Genomic DNA, 23,274 nt, shown 5'->3' on the forward strand with positions numbered 1-23,274 from the left:
GGACTCCGTTTGATTGTCCTTTTCTTCGAAACCCTAAAATAGGCACAAAAAAACAGAAACTGGCACTGGGCTCTGGGTTAATAGGTTAGTCCCAAAAATCATATAAAATAGCATATAAATGCATATAAAACATCCAAGGTTGATAATATAATAGCATGGAACAATCAAAAATTATAGATACGTTGGAGACGTATCAGGGCACCATCTAAATCCGTTGAGACGACACCATATGAACTATGGTTTGGCAAGAAACCTAAGTGTAGCGATCCGACCTCAAACGGTCAAATCTCTATGCATTAGTGTCATCCCTGGATCGGTAATGCTGACACACACAGTACTTGAAGGATTTATAACAGAGTAGCAATCACACACTTATTACATCGAATGTCTCAAAAGAGAACTTATTACAATAAATATGGCTTAAGGCCATCTAAATAAAATAACAGCGGATGGCTTGGAAGATAAAGTGAGTCCATCAACTCCAACGGCATAGCTGAGTGCACGACAAACGACCTAGCACACCTTACTCTTCGTCTGAAAAGTCTGCAACATGATATGTTGCAGCCCAAAAAATGGGTCAGCATATGGAATATGCTGGCAAGATAACACAGTAAAGCAAAGAACAAGTAAATGCTATCACTACATGCATATATGGCTGGTGGAGGCTCTATGGTTATATTTTTTTTGCTAAAAGCCAATTTTTCCATACAACAAAGGAATATATTTTATTTAACTACCATGGTTGGTTGAAAAACATTGAGAATGGTAAATCCCCATCTCAATCCCAATTAAAAGTTATTAACATCCCACCAAATTAATTTAGAGTGATGAGATCCACATGATAATCCAAGAGCAAGATACTTAAGATGTCCATAACCGGGGACACGGCTAACCATGATTAGTTTGTACACTCTGAAAAGGTTTGTGCACTTTTCCCCACAAGACTCAATCTCCTCCGTTGTATTTCTCGCACTACATGGTGTTTGAGAAACGGATGACCGAGACACAGTCTTTCCGAAGAGGTCCCCTTAACTGATAGATAGGCATGTACACCTACAATCCCCTACATCTGCTAGCTCATCATGGAAAGGTTTCCCACGACTTACTCAACTATGCTAGAGCCCATAATAGCTTGTGGCTGCACATAGAAGTTTCCAACATGAATAATCTTATGATCCCTTTGAGCCTGGGTGGCGAACCAAAAAGGACAGCACTGGTATATCCCCAGGTGCCCGCAACCAATCCACCCAGTTGTGTGTTTAAGTAGCCACCTTAAGTAAACCTTTAATTAATAATCTCACATCTGTCATGGATACTCTCAAACCCAAACCACGTCTACGAGCATAGCATGGCTATAAGTAGCATAACGTAGAAGTAACTCCCAGGGTTTGATAATAAAAAGGGTAATAGGTTCTACCTCATCATCTACTTCCCAAACCCACAAGTTAAGAGATCCTACTCATGCAATGTTTGAGGGTTGAACTAATGCATAAAAATTGGGTAAAAGGGATATGATCAAAGTGTTACTTGCCTTGCTGATGATCTGCAAAACCTAGTGACTCGTAGTAGCACGCTGCGCACTCCGGGAATTCTAGCGCAAACAAAAAATAGCATACATAAGCACTCAAGCATAGATGCATGGGTAAATATCGAATAAGAAGATAGAATCTGAAAACTCAACTGAAGAAATTCGATCTGCAAAAAGAATCAATCAAAGCGGAGCTATGGAACAGAAACTACGGTCAAAAGAACTTCGAAAACAAATCTGCTTGAAACCAAATTTTAAAATTGTCAAAACCTTTTTCAAGTTAATTAAACAAAAAGAGGGTTTCGAGATGAAGATTTTTGCGTTGGTTTCACTAGATTTGGGCAAAGGGTTAAGAAACGGCAAGCGTTTGAATATCAGGGGCTAATCTGTGATACAAATAATTGCGGATAGGTCCCTAGCCGAAAATAAAATAAAAAGAAAAGACTAAGGAACAAATGTTCGATGTCTGAACCTAACCGACAAACAACGTTCGTTAAAACGAACGTACGAACGAACGTCCGCTAAATAAATGAACCGACGAAAAACCGATCTAATAAATTAAACTGGGGAAACTAAAAAAACGGATCTAGATCTAGATCTAGGGTTTACCTAAAAACCGAAAAAAAAACCATGGCAACTCCGTTGAGACTCCGGCGACGGCGGCGGCGGTCGGCGGCGAGGCGGCGGTCGGCGGCGAGGCGGCGCGACGGCGGCGCGAGCGGGGCGGCGGCTAGGGTTTGGCGGTGGGGTGGCTGTGGGGCAGGGGTTGGCTTATAAAGCCTGGGCGGCGGGGAGTCCGGGTCGGTTACGGCTCGTTAGGTCGGTTTGACTTTTTTAAAAAAATAGATTTCGCCGATAAAATCCTAGAAAATGAAATAAAAATCTAAAAATACCAAAACAAATTTTCGCCGTCTAAATAGAATATTTAGAACAAAGTGAACATTTTCTTGGCCTAAAATGCAATTTTGAAAAATGCATATTTTTCTAATTCAAATAAAATAGCGATAAAATCCAAATAAAATAATTTATTTGGTTTTAACATTTTTCCCCAATATTTCAATTACTTTGGAGAAGTCATATTATCTCCTCTCATTTATTTTAATATGAAATATATTCGGAGAGAAAAATAATTAAAACCAAAATGATCCTTGTTTCAATATTTGAGAAATTTCAAATATGAAACAGTGAAATCCCCAACTCTCTCCGCGGGTCCTTGAGTTGCTTAGAATTTCGAGGATTGTAAAATGAAATGCAATAAAATATGATGTCCTATGTATAACATTCCAAATTGAAAATTTGGGATGTTACAAACCTACCCCCCCCCCTTAAGATGAATCTCGCCCTCGAGATTCGGATTGGCTAGAAAATAGGTGTGGGTGGTCTTTCCGTAGATCATCCTCTCGTTCCCAGGTGGCTTCATCCTCAGTATGGTGGCTCCACTGAACTTTGCAAAACTTGATAACCTTACTGCGTGTAACTCGGCTGGCAAACTCGAGAATCTTGACAGGTTTCTCCTCATAGGTCAGATCACTATCCAACTGAATTTCTTCCAGGGGCATTGTATCTCTCGGAGGAATATCGGCCATCTCTGCATGACACTTCTTCAACTGGGAAACGTGAAACACATCATGAACTCCTGACAATCCTTCGGGTAACTCCAACTTGTAGGCAACCTCTCCCATACGTTCCAAAACTCGGTAAGGTCCTACAAATCTTGGGGCTAGCTTTCCCTTAACTCCAAAACGTTTAACTCCTCGCAGGGGTGACACATGAAGATATGCTCTGTCTCCGATTTCGTAGACTACCTCCTTGCGTTTTGAGTATGCATAACTTTTCTGCCTGGACTGAGCTATCTTTAGTCTGTCTTGAATCAACTTAACCTTCTCTTCTGAATATTTAATTAAATCTGGTCCAAACAACTGGCGGTCTCCAGCTTCATCCCACGTCAACGGCGTCCTGCACCTTCTTCCATACAAAGCTTCGAAGGGTGCCATCTTCAAACTGGCTTGGTAACTGTTGTTGTAAGAGAACTCTGCGTAGGGCAAATTATCATCCCAACTAGATCCATAGTCAAGCGCACAAGCTCTCAACATGTCTTCCAGAATCTGATTGACTCTATCGGTCTGTCCATCTGTCTGTGGATGAAAAGCTATACTGAACTCTAGCCTGGTGCCCAGAGTCTGGTGCAGATGGTGCCAAAACTTTGAAGTAAACTATGTTCCTCTATCTGATACAATAGTCCTCGGAACTCCATGCGGACATACGATCCTGGTCATGTATACCTTGGCCAACTTCACACTGGTATAGGTGGTTTTCACTAGGATAAAGTGAGCCACTTTGGTCAAGAGATCCACTACTACCTAAATAGAATCGTATCCCGATCGGGTCCTGGGTAATCCGGTGATAAAATCCATGCCAAGCTTATCCCACTTCCATTCAGGTATCGGCATAGGCTGCAGTAATCCTGCTGGCTTCTGATGTTCTGCCTTCACTCTCTGACATACATCACATATGGCTACATACTCGGCAATGTCCTTCTTCATACACGTCCACCAGAAACGCTCCTTCAAATCCAAATACATCTTGGTGTTTCCGGGGTGTATCGAGTATGGCGAGTCGTGAGCTTCCTGAAGTATCAACTTCCTGATCTCTGCATTGTTGGGCACGTAAACACGGTCCTCAAACCACAAGGTGTCGTGCTCGTACTCACGAAAACCTTTGGCCTTTCCTTTGCCCATCTTCTCCCTTATCTCGGCAATTTCCTTATCATCCTTTTGAGCTTCTCGAATTTTTCCCAATAATGTCAACTGAACTTCCAGTGCGGTAACAAAACCTCTAGGGACTATCTCCAAAAGTAGCTCCCTGAGATCTTCAGCTAACTCCTTTGGCAATCCTCCACTTATGAGGGTATTGGCGTAACTCTTCCGGCTCAAAGCGTCTGCTACGACATTGGCCTTCCTTGGATGATAGTGCAACTTCATATCATAATCCTTTATGAGCTCCAACCATCTCCTTTTCCTGAGACTCAACTCCTTCTGTGTGAAAATGTACTTCAAACTCTTATGATCCGTGTACACATCACATTGGTTTCCAATAAGAAAATGTCTCCAGGTTTTGAGTGCATGCCCTACGGATGCTAACTCCAAATCATGTGTGGCATAATTCAATTCATGCGGTCGAAGCTGTCGTGAGGCATACGAAACAACTCTTCCGTCTTGCACAAGTACACTTCCAAGTCCTAAGCGAGACGTGTCGCAATACACTTGGAAATCCTTACGTATATCTGGCAGAATCAGCACTGGGGCTGTAGTCAAACGTTTCTTCAACTCCTGAAAACTTGTCTCACATTCATCTATCCATTTAAACTTGGTGTCCTTCTTCAACAGATCTGTCATGGGCTTTGCAATCTTAGAGAAACTCTCAATGATTCTCCGATAATATCCTGCGAGTCCTAGAAAACTGCGAATCTCTCCAACTAAGGTGGGTGCCAACCACCTAGTGACTGACTGAACCTTAGTAGGGTCTACTGCTATACCTTCTCCTGATATAACATGTCCAAGGAATCCAACTTCCTTCAACCAAAACTCACACTTGCTGAACTTGGCGTATAACTGATGTTCCCTGGGCTTCTCGAGAACTAAACGCAAATACTCCTTATGCTCCTCTTCATTCTTCGAGTACACCAAAATGTCATCATTGCATACCACGACAAATTTATCCAAGAACTCCATGAACACCTTGTTCATCATACTCATGAAATAGGCAGGGGCGTTAGTCAATCCGAATGACATAACCGTGTACTCATACAGCCTGTACCTTGTGGTGAAAGCTGTCTTAGGTATATCCTGTTCTCGAATCTTCAGCTGGTGGTACCCTGATCGTAAATCGATCTTGGAAAATACTTCAGCTCCTTGCAGCTGGTCAAACAAATCGTTGATCATCGGCAGTGGGTACTTGTTCTTGATCATCACTTCATTCAATGCACGATAATCAACAACCATTCTCAGGGACTTACCCTTATTCTTCAACCAAAAGCACTAGGGCTCCCCATGGTGACGAACTTCGTCGAATGTAACCTTTCTCCAATAACTCCTTAATCTGCCTCTTAATCTCCTCCAGATCATTTGCGGGCATCCGGTATGGTCTCTTTGATATTGGTCCGGTGCCTGGCAATAACTCTATCAAAAACTCAATGTCTTGATCCGGGGGCATGCCTGGTAGTTCCTTTGGAAATACATATGGGTAATCCTTCACTACAGGCACTTCTTCCTGAACAACTCCCGTCAGGGAATTTACGTGAGTACTCTTAGGAGTATGCCTGGATACATACTTAATCCTTTTTCCCTCCGGTGTGGTGAGTAGAATTGACCTACTCGTGCAATCAATGTTTCCCCCATACTTCGATAGCCAATCCATACCGAGTATCACATCCAATCCTTGTGATTCCAAAATTATTAAGTCTCAGGGGAAAACATGCCTACCTATGGTCAATGGCAGCTGAAAACATCCACTGCTTGCCATATACTCCGCTCCAGGTGACCTTACTAACATAGGTGTCTTAAGAACTTTGGTGGGCAACTTATACTTATCCATGAATCCCCTTGATATGTATGAATGCGACGCACCAGTATCAAAAAGAACTATTGCAGTAAATGACTTAACCAAAAACTTACCGATAACTGCATCTGGCTGCTCCTCAACCTCCTCCACGTTCACGTGGTTCACTTGTCCCTTGTTGAAAGGGTTGGGCTTCTTTCTAGAGCTTCCATTGCAGTTTCCATTCTTGAGTTCAGGGCACTCATTGGCATAGTGTCCAGTCTTCCCGCACTTGAAACACTTAAGGTGTGCTTGGGTTAGAGCGGTTCTGACTACTTGCTCCACTCCCATTTCCATTCCTAGAGCCATTGTGGTTATGCGAAATTCCTCCATTGTGGTTATGGCCTCCATGGTTATGGGTAAATCCTCCCGGGTTCGGGGTGAAATGGGGTTTCTGCTGAGCTCCTGAATTGTATTTCCCTTGCCCATAGTTCCTTTTGCGGCTCTCAATCTGCTGGTACTTCCCTTCAATCATAAGAGCCTTATCTACCAACTCCTGGTAGTTGTTGAATGTTGCCACCATCAACTGCATACTCATCTCATCATTCAGCCCTTCCATAAACTTCTCCTGTTTCGCGGCATCGATGGCCACGTCATCTGGGGCATAACGAGCTAGCTTGCTAAACTCCTCCACGTACTACCCTACAGTACGGTTGCCTGATACGTCTCCAGCATATCTATAATTTTTGATTGCTCCATGCTATATTATCTACTGTTTTGGACTATATTGGGCTTTATTTTCCACTTTTATATTATTTTTGGGACTAACCTATTAACCGGAGGCCCAGCCCAGAATTGCTGTTTTTTGCCTATTTCAGTGTTTCGGATAAACGGAATATCAAACGGAGTCCAAACGGAATAAAATCTTCGGGAACGTGATTTTCTCACCGAACGTGATCCAGGAGACTTGGACCCTGCTCCAAGGAACAAAAGAGGTGGTCACGAGGGTGGGGGCGCCCCCCCTAGGGCGCGCCCCCTGCCTCGTGGGCCCCTCGTTGCTCCTCCGACGTACTTCTTCCTCCTATATATACACACGTACCCCCAAACGATCAGAACAGGAGCCAAAAACCTAATTCCACCGCCGCAACTTTCTGTATCCACGAGATCCCATCTTGGGGCCTGTTCCAGAGCTCCGCCGGAAGAGGGCTGTCATCACGGAGGGCTTCTACATCATCATAGCCTCTCCGATGAAGTGTGAGTAGTTTACCTTAGACCTTCGGGTCCATAGTTAGTAGCTAGATGGCTTCTTCTCTCTCTTTGAATCTCAATACAAAGTTCTCCCCCTCTCTTGTGGAGATCTATTCGATGTAATCTTCTTTTTGCGGTGTGTTTGTTGAGACCAATGAATTGTGGGTTTATGATCAAGTCTATCTATGAATAATATTTGAATCTTCTCTGAATTCTTTTATGTATGATTGGTTATCTTTGCAAGTCTATTCGAATTATCCATTTGGTTTGGCCAACTAGATTCGTAGTTCTTGCCATGAGAGAAGTGCTTAGCTTTGGGTTCGATCTTGCGGTGTCCTTACCCAGTGATAGAAGGGGCAGCAAGGCACATATTGTATCGTTGCCATCGAGGATAACAAGATGGGGTTTATTTCATATTGCATGAATTTATCTCTCTACATCATGTCATCTTGCTTAAGGCGTTACTCTATTTTTAACTTAATACTCTAGATGCATGCTGGATAGCGGTCGATGAGTGGAGTAATAGTAGTAGATGCAGAATCGTTTCGGTCTACTTGTCACGGATGTGATGCCTATATACATGATCATACCTAGATATTCTCATAACTATGCTCAATTCTGTCAATTGCTCAATAGTAATTTTTTCACCCACCGTAGAATACTTATGCTCTTGAGATAAGCCACTAGTGAAACCTATGGCCCCCGGGTCTATTCTCATCATATCAATCTCCATTTACTTTAATCTTGCTTTGCTTTTTACTTTGCTTTTACTTTTTACTTTGCATCTTTATACCAAAAATACCAAAAATATTATATCTATCAGATCTCACTCTCATAAATGATCGTGAAGGGCTTGAAAACCCCTAATCGCGTTGGTTGCGAGTAGCTATCGCTTTGTGCAGGTACGAGGGACTTGTGCGTGGGCTCCTACTGGATTGATACCTTGGTTCTCAAAAACTGAGGGAAATACTTACGCTACTCTGCTGCATCATCCCTTCCTCTTCGGGGAAAACCAACGCTAGCTCAAGACGTAGCAAGAAGGATTTCTGGCGTCGTTGCTGGGGAGTCTATGCAAAAAGTCAACATACCAAGTACCCATCACAATCCCTATCTCTCGCATTACATTATTTGCCATTTGCCTCTCGTTTTCCTCTCCCCCCAATTCACCCTTGCCGTTTTATTCGCCCTCTCTCTCTCTCTCCCTATCCTCCCTCTCTATTTGCCTCTCTTTGCCCGTTTGCTTTTTGTTTGCTCGTGTGTTAGTTTGCTTGTTTGTCGCGATGACTCAAGATACTACTAAATTGTGTGAATTCACCAATACCAACAATAATGATTTCCTTAGCACTCCGATTGCTCCTCTTACCGATGCTAAATCTTGTGAAATTAATACTGCTTTGTTGAATCTTGTTATGAAAGATCAATTCGCTGGCCTTCCTAGTGAAGATGCCGCTACTCATCTGAATAGCTTCGTTGATTTATGTGATATGCAAAAGAAAAAAGATGTCAATAATGATGTCGTTAAATTGAAGCTATTTCCTTTTTCGCTTAGAGATCGTGCTAAAGCTTGGTTTTCGTCTTTGCCTAAGAATAGTATTGATTCATGGAACAAGTGCAAAGATGCTTTTATCTCTAAGTATTTTCCTCCCGCTAAGATCATCTCTCTTAGAAACGATATTATGAACTTTAAACAACTTGATCATGAACATGTTGCACAAGCTTGGGAGAGAATGAAATTAATGATACGTAATTTCCCTACTCATGGTTTGAATTTGTGGATGATTATACAAAAAAATTATGCCGGATTGAATTTTGCTCTAGAATTCTTTTAGATTCGGCCGCGGGAGGCACTTTTATGGAAATCACTTTAGGAGATGCTACTAAACTCTTAGATAATATTATGATTAATTATTCTCAATGGCATACTGAAAGATCTTCTAATAAAAAAGTGCATGCGATAGAAGAAATTAATGTGTTGAGTGGAAAGATGGATGAACTTATGAAATTATTTTCTACTAAGAGTGTTTCTTCTGATCCTAATGATATGCCTTTGTCTACTTTGATTGAGAATAACAATGAATCTATGGATGTGAATTTTGTTGGTAGGAATAATTTTGGTAACAACGCTTATAGAGGGAATTTTAATCCTAGGCCATATCCTAGTAATACTTCTAATAATTATGGGAATTCCTACAATAACTCTTATGGAAATTATAATAAGATACCCTCTGATTTTGAATCTAATATTAAAGAATTTATTTCTTCGCAAAAGAATTTTAATGCTATGATTTAAGAAAAATTGCTTAAGATTGATGATTTGGCTAGGAATGTTGATAGAATTGCTCTTGATGTTGATTCTTTGAAACTTAGATCTATTCCACCTAATCATGATATCAATGAGTCTCTAAAACCCATGAGAATTTCAATTGATGAGTGTAAGGAAAGAACCTCTAGGATGCGTGCTTCCAAAGATGCCTTTATTAAAGCATGTTCTTCCAATACCTATGAAAATCAAGATGAAGATCTAAAAGTTATTGATGTGTCTCCTATTAAATCTTTATTTTGCAATATGAATCTTGATGAAACTGAATATAATCTTCCTTTACCTAGAAGGCGTTCTAAAAATTCGGAGTGTTTAGATCTTAATGATGAAATTGATGAAAGTGGGATTGAAAGAAATAAAAATCTAGATGTTGCTAAACCCACTATATTGGATTTCAAGGAATTTAATTATGAAATTTGCTCTTTAATTGATTGTATTTCTTTGTTGCAATCCATGCTAAATTCTCCACATGCTTATATTCAAAATAAGGCCTTCACCGAACATATTGTTAATGCCTTGATGCAATCTTATGAAGAAAAACTTGAATTGAAAGTTTCTATCCCTAGAAAACTCTATGATGAGTGGGAACCAACTATTAAAATTAAAATTAAAGATCATGAGTTTTATGCTTTGTGTGATTTGGGTGCTAGTGTCTCTACTATTCCCAAGACTTTGTGTGATTTACTAGATTTTCGTAACTTTGATGATTGCTCTCTAAACTTGCATCTTACGGATTCCACTATTAAGAAACCTATGGGAAGAATTAATGATGTTATTATTGTTGCAAATAGGAATTATGTGCCCGTAGATTTCATTGTTCTTGATATAGATTGCAATCCTTCTTGCCCTATTATTCTTGGTAGACCTTTCCTTAGAACGGTTGGTGCGATTATTGATATGAAGGAAGGGAATATTAGATTTAAATTTCCACTAAAAAAGGGCATGGAACACTTTCCAAGAAAGAAAATAAAATTACCATATGAAAATATCATGAGAGCCACTTATGGATTGCCTACCAAAGATGGCAATACCTAGATCTATCATCGCTTTTATGCCTAGCTAGGGGCGTTAAACGATAGCGCTTGTTGGGAGGCAACCCAATTTTATTTTTATTCCTTGCCTTTTGATCCTGTTTAGTAATAAATAAATTATTTAGACTCTGTTTTGGTTGTGTTTTTTTGTGTTTAATTAGTGTTTGTGCCAAGTAGAACCGTTGGGAAGACTTGGGGAAAGTCTTGTTGAACTTGCTGTAAAAAACAGAAACTTTAGCGCTCACGAGAACTACTGTAATTTTTATTTGAAGAGTGATATTTAGTTAATTCTTTTTGAAGATTATTAATAGATAAATTCCTCACGTCCAGAAATTTATTTTAGAATTTTTGGGGTTCCAGATCTTGCGCTAGATACAGATAACTACAGACTGTTCTGTTTTTGACAGATTCTGTTTTTCGTGTGTTGTTTGCTTATTTTGATGAATCTATGGCTAGTAAAATAGTTTATAATCCATAGATAAGTTGGAATACATTAGGTTTAACACCAATATAAATAAATAATGAGTTCATTGCAGCACCTTGAAGTGGTCTTTTGTTTTCTTTCGCTAACGGAGCTCACGAGTTTTCTATTTTGAGTTTTGTGTTGTGAAGTTTTCAAGTTTTGGGTGAATTCTTTTGATGGATCATGGAACAAGTAGTGTCAATAGCATAAGCTTGGGGATTCCCATGGCACCCCCAAGATAATCCAAGGACACCAAGAAGTCAAAGCTTGGGGATGCCCCGGGAGGCATCCCCTCTTTCGTCCACTTCCATCGGTAATTTACTTGGAACTATATTTTTATTCACCAACATGATATGTGTTTTGCTTGGAGCGTCTTGTATTATTTGTGTCTTTATGTCTTAGTATGCCACAATCATCCTTGCTTTACACACCTTTTGAGAGAGCCATATATGAATTAAAATTTGATAGAATACTCTATGTGCTTCACTTATATCTTTTGAGCTAAGTAGTTTTGCTCTATGTGCTTCACTTATATCTTTTGAGCTAAGTAGTTTTTCTCTATGTGCTTCACTTATATCTTTTGAGCTTAGTAGTTTTGCTCTATGTGCTTCACTTATATCTTTTGAGCTAAGTAGTTTTGCTCTATGTGCTTCACTTATATCTTTTGAGTGTTATAATTTTGCTCTATGTGCTTCACTTAGATCTTTTAGAGCACGGTGGTGGATTCGTTTTAAAGAAACTATTGGTCTCTCATGCTTCACTTAAATTATTTTGAGCGTATCTTAATAGCATGGTAACTTGCTTAAAAATAATATGATTGGTATTCAAGATTTGTGAAACTTTCTTTTGAGTGTGTTGAATACTAAGAAAAGATTGAAGCATGATAATTGTTTTGAGATATGGAGGTGATAATATTAAAGTCATGCTAGTTGTGTAGTTGTGAATTTAAAGAATACTTGTGTTAAAGTTTGTGATTCCCGTAGCATGCACGTATGGTGAACCGTTATGTGATGAAGTCAGAGCATGATTTATTTATTGATTGTCTTCCTTATGAGTGGCGGTCGGGGACGAGCGGTGGTCTTTTCCTACCAATCTATCCCCCTAGGAGCATGCGCGTAATACTTTGCTTTGATAACTTCTAGATTTTTGCAATAAGTATATGAGTTCTTTATGACTAATGTTGAGTCCATGGATTATACGCACTCTCACCCTTCCACCTTTGCTAGCTTCTCTAATACCGCGCACCTTTCGCCGGTATCATACACCTACCATATACTTTCCTCAAAACAGCCACCATACCTACCTATTATGGCATTTCCATAGCCATCCCGAGATATATTGCCATGCAACTTTCCACCGTTCCGTTCATGACACATTCATCATTGTCATATTGCATATCCCGGTACACCGCCGGATGCATTCACATAGAGTCATATTTTGTTCTAAGTATCGAGTTGTAATTGTTGAGTTATAAGAAAAATAAAAGTGTGATGATCATCATTATTAGAGCGTGTCCCAGTGAGGAAAGAATGATGGAGACTATGATTCCCCCATAAGTCGGGATGAGACTCCAGACGAAAAATAAATAAATAAATAAAAAGAGATAAAAGGCCCAAACAAAAAAATATATAAATGATGAGAGAAAAAGAGGGAAGGGACAATGTTACTATTCTTTTACCACACTTGTGCTTCAAAATAGCACCATGATCTTCATAGTAGAGAGTCTCTCATGTTATCACTTTCATATACTAGTGGGAATTTTTCATTATAGAACTTGGCTTGTATATTCCAATGATGGGCTTCCTCAAAAATTGCCCTAGGTCTTCATGAGCAAGCAAGTTGGATGCACACCCACTTAGTTTCTTTTTGAGCTTTCATATACTTATAGCTCTAGTGCATCCGTTGCATGGCAATCCCTACTCACTCACATTGATATCTATTGATGGGCATCTCCATAGCCCGTTGATACGCCTAGTTGATGTGAGACCATCTTCTCCTTTTTGTCTTCTCCACAACCACCATTCTATTCCACCTATAGTGCTATATCCATGGCTCACGCTCATGTATTGCGTGAAGATTGAAAAAGTTAGAGTATGAAACAATTGCTTGGCTTGTCATCGGGGTTGTGCATGATTTAAATACTTTGTGTGGTGAAGATGGAGCATAGCCAGACTATATGATTTTGTAGGGATAACTTTCTTTGGCCATGTTATTTTCAGAAGACATAATTGTTTTATTAGTATGCTTGAAGTATTATTATTTTTTATGTCAATATAAACTATTGTCTTGAATCTTTCTAATCTGAATATTCATACCACAATTAAGAAGATTTACATTGAAATTATGCCAAGTAACACTCTGCATCAAAAATTCTCTTTTTATCATTTACCTACTCGAGGACGAGCAGGAATTAAGCTTGGGGATGCCTGATACGTCTCCAACGTATCTATAATTTTTGATTGCTCCATGCTATATTATCTACTGTTTTGGACTATATTGGGCTTTATTTTCCACTTTTATATTATTTTTGGGACTAACCTATTAACCGGAGGCCCAGCCCAGAATTGCTGTTTTTTGCCTATTTTGGTGTTTCGGATAAATGGAATATCAAACGGAGTCCAAGCGGAATAAAACCTTCGGGAACGTGATTTTCTCACCGAACGTGATCCAGGAGACTTGGACCCTGCTCCAAGGAACAAAAGAGGTGGTCACGAGGGTGGGGGGCGCCCCCCCCCCCTAGGGCGCGCCCCCTGCCTCGTGGGCCCCTCGTTGCTCCTCCGGCGTACTTCTTCCTCCTATATATACACACATACCCCCAAACGATCAAAACAGGAGCCAAAAACCTAATTCCACCGCCGCAACTTTCTGTATCCACGAGATCCCATCTTGGGGCCTGTTTCAGAGCTCCACCGGAAGAGAGCCGTCATCACGGAGGGCTTCTACATCATCATAGCCTCTCCGATGAAGTGTGAGTAGTTTACCTCAGACCTTCGGGTCCATAGTTAGTAGCTAGATGGCTTCTTCTCTCTCTTTGAATCTCAATACAAAGTTCTCCCCCTCTCTTGTGGAGATCTATTCGATGTAATCTTCTTTTTGCGGTGTGTTTGTTGAGACTAATGAATTGTGGGTTTATAATCAAGTCTATCTATGAATAATATTTGAATCTTCTCTGAATTCTTTTATGTATGATTGGTTATCTTTGCAAGTCTCTTCGAATTATCCGTTTGGTTTGGCTAACTAGATTGGTAGTTCTTGCCATGGGAGAAGTGCTTAGCTTTGGGTTCGATCTTGCGGTGTCCTTACCCAGTGATAGAAGGGGCAGCAAGGCACGTATTGTATCGTTGCCATCGAGGATAACAAGATGGGGTTTATTTCATATTGCATGAATTTATCTCTCTACATCATGTCATCTTGCTTAAGGCGTTACTCTATTTTTAACTTAATACTCTAGATGCATGCTGGATAGCGGTCGATGAGTGGAGTAATAGTAGTAGATGCAGAATCGTTTCGGTCTACTTGTCACGGATGTGATGCCTATATACATGATCATGCCTAGATATTCTCATAACTATGCTCAATTCTATCAATTGCTCAACAGTAATTTGTTCACCCACCGTAGAATACTTATGCTCTTGAGAGAAGCCACTAGTGAAACCTATGGCCCCCGGGTCTAGTCTCATCGTATCAATCTCCATTACTTCAATCTTGCTTTGCTTTTTACTTTACTTTTACTTTTTACTTTGCATCTTTATACCAAAAATATTATATCTATTAGATCTCACTCTCGTAAATGACCGTGAAGGGCTTGACAACCCCTAATCGCGTTGGTTGCAAGTAGCTATCGCTTTGCGCAGGTACGAGGGACTTGAGCGTGGGCTCCTACTGGATTGATACCTTGGTTCTCAAAAACTGAGGGAAATACTTACGCTACTCTGCTGCATCATCCCTTCCTCTTCGGGGAAAACCAATGCAAGCTCAAGACGTAGCATTGCCCTTGCGTAAGTTGCGAAACTCACGCTTCTTCATGCTCATAGCTCTAGTTGAGACATGAGCAGTGCGGAATGCTTGCTGAAATTGCTCCCAAGTAACATTGGCTATGGGGAAAGTGGCTTTGTAATTCTCCCACCATGCGGCTGCGGGTCCATCCAATTGGTGTGCGGCAAAACGCACCTTCTCAGCATCTGTACAACCAAAAGTGGTTAACTCTCTTCCAATCATGCGTAGCCAGTCATCCGCAACTATGGGCTCAATGCTACTAGAAAACACCGGTGGTTGTAACCTCAGAAAACGGGCTAAGTTGTCAACTGGAGGTGGTGGCGGTGGGTTGTTGTTATTGTTCCCCTGATTCTGAACTAGCAACTGCATTAGTGTATTCTGCTGCTAGATCAACTAAGTGAGCTCCGGTGGGAAGGCAAATCCGGAGTCACGTCTCAGAGGCATCTGATGGGTTTAGAGTGGAGATATTAGAATAGAATGAGGTCTAATGAGAAAGCACTATCCATATGCACATGAGACAAACACAATCAATATCACTCCAAAATAATATCATGCGAGGGCATACAATCGATCTAACTATCGTTAAAGTGCTCGGACTACTAATATATACATGGGGGAATACTACTAATAATATGGTGGTCCACTTGAAACTTTGATCAGTAGAAGACTCCATGATGTCTGCTCTAGCTTCGTCTTCATAATCATCCTCACTGGGGTCGGAGTCGGTGTCGTCGATGATGATGTAGTCCTTGGGGTGGTCATCATCTCCTCCTAGCGCAGGGTCTCCCATGAATACTCCTAGCTTCCTTGTCAGGTCGTCATTCTTCTCCACTAGTATGATGATTTCCTCCTCATATCCGTCGCGTGTAGACTTGAGTTCCTCTTCCAGCTCCATATTCCTAGTCATCAATTTCTTCAGATCTATCATGCTTGCGCACATCTGGTTCTCCTGGCGACGAATGTGATGATTTAACTCCTGGATGAAGGCTGCAATGGACCTGTCCTTCCTGGTGCTGATCATATCCCATTGCTCATCTCGGCGCCCACATATCTGGTAGATAGTGTCCTTAAGCTCCTTGTGATAAACTTCGCCGATGCGTCCCATAGCAATGTGGGCTGCCATGCTCTTGCCAAGACTCCAGGTTGGTGCATCAAAGGAAAACTCTATAGGCTCCGTTACTGGCGTGAATGTCCTTCCTGGAACTTGAAATCGAATCATGCAACGCTCCTCTTCTGGTAGTGTGGTGGTGTAGGTCCCGGTGAAGCTTGGTATTCCAATGTTCACGTACCTAGTGACTTCCTTCAAGTGTCGTCCAAATGGCGTGTCTTCATCCGGCTATGTAAACTTATTCCTCGTGTCCGCCATCCTATAGAGTAGAAAATGGAGAGGAGTCAGAAATGAGTAGAGAAGAGTGACCTATGGCTCATCTTAGTGGTCGTGTCCTACATTCAGTGTGGGCTATGATACCATCTGGTAGCGATCCGACCTTAAACGGTCAAATCTCTGTACATAAGTGTCATCCCCGGATCGGTGATGCTGGCACACACAGTACTTGAAGGATTTATAACAGAGTAGCACTCACGCACTTATTACATCGAATGTCTCAAAAGAGAACTTATTACAATAAATATGGCTTAAGGCCATCTAAATAAAATAGCATCATAAGTCTTGGAAGATAAAGTGAGTCCATCAACTCCAACGGCATAGCTGAGTGCACGACCTAGCGCACCTTACTCTTCGTCTGAAAAGTCTGCAACATGATATGTTGCAGCCCGAAAAATGGGTCAGCACATGGAATATGCTGGCAATATAATACAGAAAAGCAAAGAACAAGTAAATGCTATCACTACATGCATATATGGCTGGTGGAGGCTCTATGGTTATAATGTTTTTGCGAAAAGCCAGTTTTTTCTACAACAAAGGAATATATTTTTTAACTATCATGGTTTATTGAAAAACATTGAGAATGGTAAATCCCCATCTCAATCCCAATTAAAAGTTATTAACATCCCAACAGATTAATTTAGAGTGATGAGATCCACATGATAATCCAAGAACCAGTTACTCAAGATGTCCATAACCGGGGACACCGCTAACCATGATTAGTTTTTACACTCTGTAGACGTTTGTGCACTTTTCCCCACAAGACTCGATCTTCTCCGTTGTATTTCTCGCATTGCATGGTGTTTGAGAAACGGATGACCGAGACATAGTCTTTTCGAAGAGGTCTCCTTAACCGATAGATAGGCCGGTACACCTACAACCACCTGTGAGGGAGTCCTGGATTAGGGGGTCTCCGGACAGCCGGACTATATCCTTTGGCCAGACTGTTGGACTATGAAGATACAAGATTGAAGACTTCATCTCGTGTCCGCGTGGGACTTTACTTGGCGTAGAAGGCAAGCTAGGCAATACGGATATGTATATCTCCTCCTTTGTAACCGACCTTGTGTAACCCTAGCCCCCTCCGGTGTCTATATAAACCAAAGGGTTTTAGTCCGTAGGACAACATACAATCATACCATAGGCTAGCTTCTAGGGTTTAGCCACTCTGATCTCGTGGTAGATCAACTCTTGTAATACTCATATCATCAAGAATAATCAAGCAGGACGTAGGGTTTTACCTCCATCAAGAGGGCCCGAACCTGGGTAAACATCGTGTCCCCTGCCTCCTGCTACCATCTGCCTTAGACGCACAGTTCGGGACCCACTACCCGAGATCCGCCGGTTTTGACACCGACATTGGTGCTTTCATTGAGAGTTCCACTGTGTCGTCATCATAAGGAAGATGGCTCGCCTCGTTGTCAAGGACAACATCACCTCTGGGGGAGCCCTGGCTGTAGGCCAAACTCTCCGACTAGGCGGCTTCGTCATGACCGCCTGCTCGGCCGATGCGCCGACGATGACCTCTCGGGTCATCGAAAATAGCCTCCGCATCGGCTAAAAATTTGCCGAGCAGATGGATCCAATGGAGCTCTCCTCTTTGAACGAGCTCTTGGATCGCATTGCCGCTCTGGGAGTCACTACGGACTACGACCGGATCGGGCTTAAACCCGACCAAAGGGAGATTAACTCTTCGCCGATCACCCATCAGATAGCGGTGGAGGAGGAGCAATGCGGCGATTCTCCCTCTATCTTGAGGACGAACTATGTTTGGATTCCTGAGCTCTCCGAACAGGATACTCGCTCACGGGAGGACGCCGCCCTAACCCTGAATCCAGAATCAGGCCGCATACCGAACCCGCAGGGCAACATCCCGGAGCCTGAACTTCCAAGATCGGAAACTCCCCCGCCTTGGGATCACAGATTGGGTCAAGGTCTGGACTTAAATCCACCCACCCACCCAGATACAAACTATCTTTCCCACATTAGGCAAGCGCCCCAAGAGACAGTACATCACTATTGGGCCAGATTCCTCCTTGTAATGAACAAGGTCAAGGACTGCCGTGAGGAAGATGCAATTTCGTTCTTTTGCAACAATTGCAAGGACAAGGGAGTACTCAACGCCATAAGTCGTCGCGACGTAGCACACTTCACTGACTTGGCGGACATAGTACGGAAATATTGTGCGATGGAAAGTGCCTGGAAAACCCAAAAGCAATTTTGGGATAATCCGGCTCTGACAAAACTCCCAGTCCGAACTAAAAGGGCGCACTCTCATAAGTCGCCCAACTCAATTACAAAGAAGCAAAAGCCCACTACATGGCGTGGAACTGTATTGGAGGGATGGCTCAACGGGCCCTGCAGAATCCATAGTACAGCGGATACCATATCAACACACAACCTTAGAGCATGTTGGGTACTCCGGCAGGTAGCCAAAAGCAGTGAGGATCTTCTCACCCAAAATACCTCAGAGCACCTTCCCACGGATAAAAACACAGTATTAACAGTCTTCGAGACCTTCGCCTCAAATAATAGGAGTGAGCGAGCACTCCGCGGCCTTGCCAAAGTCTCCCACGTGGCAGCAATAAATCCATGGAGCAACACGGCTATCACCTTCAACGCCAGTGGCGAACCTAAATTCTGAACAGACCCAGCACCAGCCGCTTTGGTCCTCAGTCCAATTGTGGACGGCTTTCGGCTCACTAAGGTGCTCATGGATGGCGGCAGCGGATTAAACCTTATCTATGAGGAAACTCTCCAAAAAATGGACATAGACAGCAACCGTATTGAGCAAAGCAGTACGACCTTCCGAGGAATCATCCCTAGTCGGGAGGCACGTTGCGCTGGGAAAATCACACTTGATGTGGTATTCGGCACTAAGGAGAATTATAGGTCCGAAGAAATTACATTCCAAGTGGCCCCGTTCAGTAGCGGATACCACGCCCTTCTAGGGCGGGAGGCATTCACGATTTTTCAAGCCAAACCCCATTACGGGTACATGAAGCTCAAAATGCCCGGACCCAAGGGAATTATCACTCTAGCTAGTGATCCGGACATAGCACTCCGCGCCGAGAACAAAACAACCGCACTAGCCCTCGAGGCATTATCCGAAGCCCTTGTGGCGGAGGAGTTAACCACGCTGCGCTCCACGGTGGACAGGGATGACGTGATACTAGACAAAAGATCCAAGTCTACCTCCTTTAAACCAGCGGATGAAATAGTTAAATTCCAAGTCCATCCAACGGACCCTACAAAAACAGCATCCATTGGGGCACAGTTAGACCCCGTTGTAGATGCCGCACTACGGGAGTTTCTATGCGAGAATTGGGATATATTCGCCTGGCATCCTTCAGACATGGTAGGAATCCCACGCAGATTGGCCGAGCATAGCCTTAATATTCTAAAAGGATTCAAGCTGGTCAAGCAGACTCTTCGGTGTTTCTCTGAACCTAACCGACAAGCCATGGGAGAGGAACTGGCCAAGCTACTGGAAGCCGGATTCATTAAAGAAATAAAACATCTGGATTGGCTAGCAAACCTGGTGATGGTACAAAGAAGGACAAATCCTGGCGCCTATGTGTCGACTTCAAAGACCTTAAGAAGGCTTGCCCAAAGGATCCCTTCCCACTCCCTCGCATCGATCAAATCATCGATGCTACCGCAGGACACGAATCATTGTGCTTCCTCGACGCATACTCCGGTTACCACCAGATTAAGATGGCAGAGTCTGATCAAGCCGCAACAGCATTTATAACACCATACGGCCCCTTCTACTTTAACACAATGCCCTTTGGGCTCAAAAATGTCGGCGCAACATATCAGCACATGATCCAGACATGTCTGGAAAAGCAGATCGGTAAGACTGTGGAGGCATATGTAGACGATGTGGTCATTAAAACCAGACACGTCGACTCTTTAATAGACGACTTGAGGCTCGTGTTCACCAATCTCCGAACAAACGACATTAAGCTCAATCCGAAAAAATGCGTTTTCGGTGTTCCCGCCGGAAAGCTCCTGGGCTTCATCGTCTCCAATAGAGGAATTGAAGCAAATCCGGCTAAAATCCGAGCTCTGTCATAGTTGGCTATCCCAACTGACCTCAAGCAAATCTAGAAATTGACTGGATGCGTGGCGGCTTTAAGCCGCTTTATCTCCCAATTAGGAGAAAAGGCACTTCCCCTTTATCGCCCTCTTCGGCGCACCGAACACTTCGAGTGGACGGACGCAACCACGGCCGTACTGGAAGAAATCAAAGCCATCCTAGCCGCCAACCCAATCCTGGCCGCGCCAACCGTTGGCAAACCAATGATATTATATATAGCGGCAACTCACCAAGTTGTAAGCGTAGTGCTCGTCGTCGAACGAGAGATAGACGGACATAAATTCCCACTTCAAAAGCCGGTATATTATGTATCCACCATCCTCACTCCATGCAAATCACGGTACCCACATTACCAAAAGATGGCATACGCGGTATTTATGGCATCCCGGAAATTACGACACTACTTTCAAGAGTGTTCGATTACGATGGCATCCGAAGTACCACTCAATGACATAATAAACAACCGTGATGCCACGGGCCGAATTGCCAAATGGGCCATCGAGCTCCTCCCGTTTGACATAACATATAAGCCACGACGAGCCATTAAGTCGCAAGTACTGGCCGATTTCATAGCCGAATGGACAGAAGGCGAACTCCCTAAAGAGTACGGCGCATACTCTAATTGGATCATGCATTTCGACGGCTCTAAAATGTTGGCTGGTCTAGGGGCTGGCGTCGTCCTGACGTCCCCAAGTGGAGACACGGTGCAATACGTGCTCCAAATACTATATACAGACTCCAATAACGCAGCCGAATATGAGGCCCTATTACATGGCCTTCGGATGGCACTCTCCATGGGCATCCAATGCCTAGAGGTGCGTGGGGACTCGAACCTCACAATATCCCAAATAAATGGAGACTTCGATGCCAAGGATCCGAAAATGGTGGCATATCGCAACACCGTCCTCAAAATGTCAGCCCGGTTCGAGGGGCTGGAATTTCACCATGTGGCTCGGGAAAACAACCAGGCAGCGGACATCCTAGCACGTATCGTCGCTAAACGCGACCCTATCCCACCAAACATCTTCCTGGAAAGACTTTTTAAACCATCTGTGGTATGGGAAGGGGACACCGGCAAAAATAATCCGGACCCGGCCACAACCCCAGATACCGAATACTCTGACATAGTCGGAGGCTCTGCCACCGAAATAACACCTTCAGCCCACGTGATAATGGCCGTCATCGCCCCGTGGACAGAACCATTCCTGGCCTACCTAACTAGACAGGAATTACCCGAGGACCAAAATGAGGCTCGTTGCATAGTGCGGCAATCTAAAGCCTACAAGGTCCATGAGGGAGAGCTTTATAAGAAAAGCACAACCGGAGTCCTTCAAAGGTGCATCTCCGAAGAGGAAGGGCGGAAGCTTTTGGCAGAAATCCATGCCGGACTCGGCGGCCACCATGCAGCAGCCCGGGCCCTTGTAAGTAAGGCCTTCCGTACAGGTTTTTATTGGCCGACGGCCCGGGCAGATGCACAGCATCTGGTTCAACATTGTGTTGGTTGCCAGCTTTTTGCAAACCAAAGCCACATGCCACCTACCTCCCTCCAAACAATCCCCATTACTTGGCCCTTTGCGGTCTGGGGGCTCAATATGGTCGGATCCCTCAAAGGGGGAACCCATAAGAGAAAATACTTACTGGTCATGGTGAACAAATTCACCAAATGGATAGAAGCCAAACCTGTCAAAACAGCTGAATCCGGACCGGTGATAGACTTCATATCCGGGGTTGTACACCATTATGGCGTCCCCCACAGCATAATCACTGACAACGGCACGAACATTACAGCCGACGAGGTGAAACTTTGGTACAGCAACATGGGCATCAAGCTCGATTATGCTTCTATCTATCATCCGCAAACTAACGGTCAAGTCGAACGAGCGAATGGTCTTATCATGAGTGGTATTAAACCCAGATTAGTCCGGTCCTTAAAGGAATCAGACACCCGTTGGGTAGAGGAGCTCGACTCCGTACTATGGGGGTTGCGGACCACGCCGAATCGCACTACCGGATACACACCGTTTTTATGGTGTACGGCGCTAAGGTGGTGCTACCTTGCGACATAATTCATGACTCACCTCGAGTGCGCATGTACGAAGAAAGAGAGGCCGAGCTCGATCAGGAGGACAGTTTGGATGCCCTGGAGGAGGAGCGCGACGTGGCAAAAGCCCGTTATGCATTCTATCAACAACAGGCTCGAAGGTATCAAAGCAAAGAAGTGCGGGCCAAAACCTATAACATTGGTGAACTAGTTCTGTGCCTGCCGGAGAAGAAAAAGAACAAGCTCAAGCCCAAATGGGAAGGTCCCTTCATTATCGACCAGGTTCTGACCAGTGGAGCGTACCGTCTGCGGGATGCATCGAATAACCGACTCGAGCCAAACCCATGGAACGCAGCCAGACTCCGAAGATTCTACGCATAGCGCCAGACTCTATGTTCGTCTCCTTACCTCCATGAATTTTTTGCACATCTGTTTTTCTCTCTTTCTTTCTCTCTCTTTTCACTTCAAAGCCCTAAAGGGCTAAACCTGTGTCTTGGTTACACAATCTTGACGCACTAACCGCGCTCAATATACCTGGGGGCTTCCTATACAGAAGCTTAATCTAATTATTTTTCCGGGCTTCATGCCCCGCACATGTGTTATTCCTCCGCATGTACCTTTTTCA

Source organism: Triticum urartu, chromosome 2A, assembly GCF_056163025.1.
Source record: "Triticum urartu cultivar PI428250 chromosome 2A, HENAU_Tu73, whole genome shotgun sequence".
NCBI classification, from domain to species: Eukaryota; Viridiplantae; Streptophyta; class Magnoliopsida; order Poales; family Poaceae; genus Triticum; species Triticum urartu.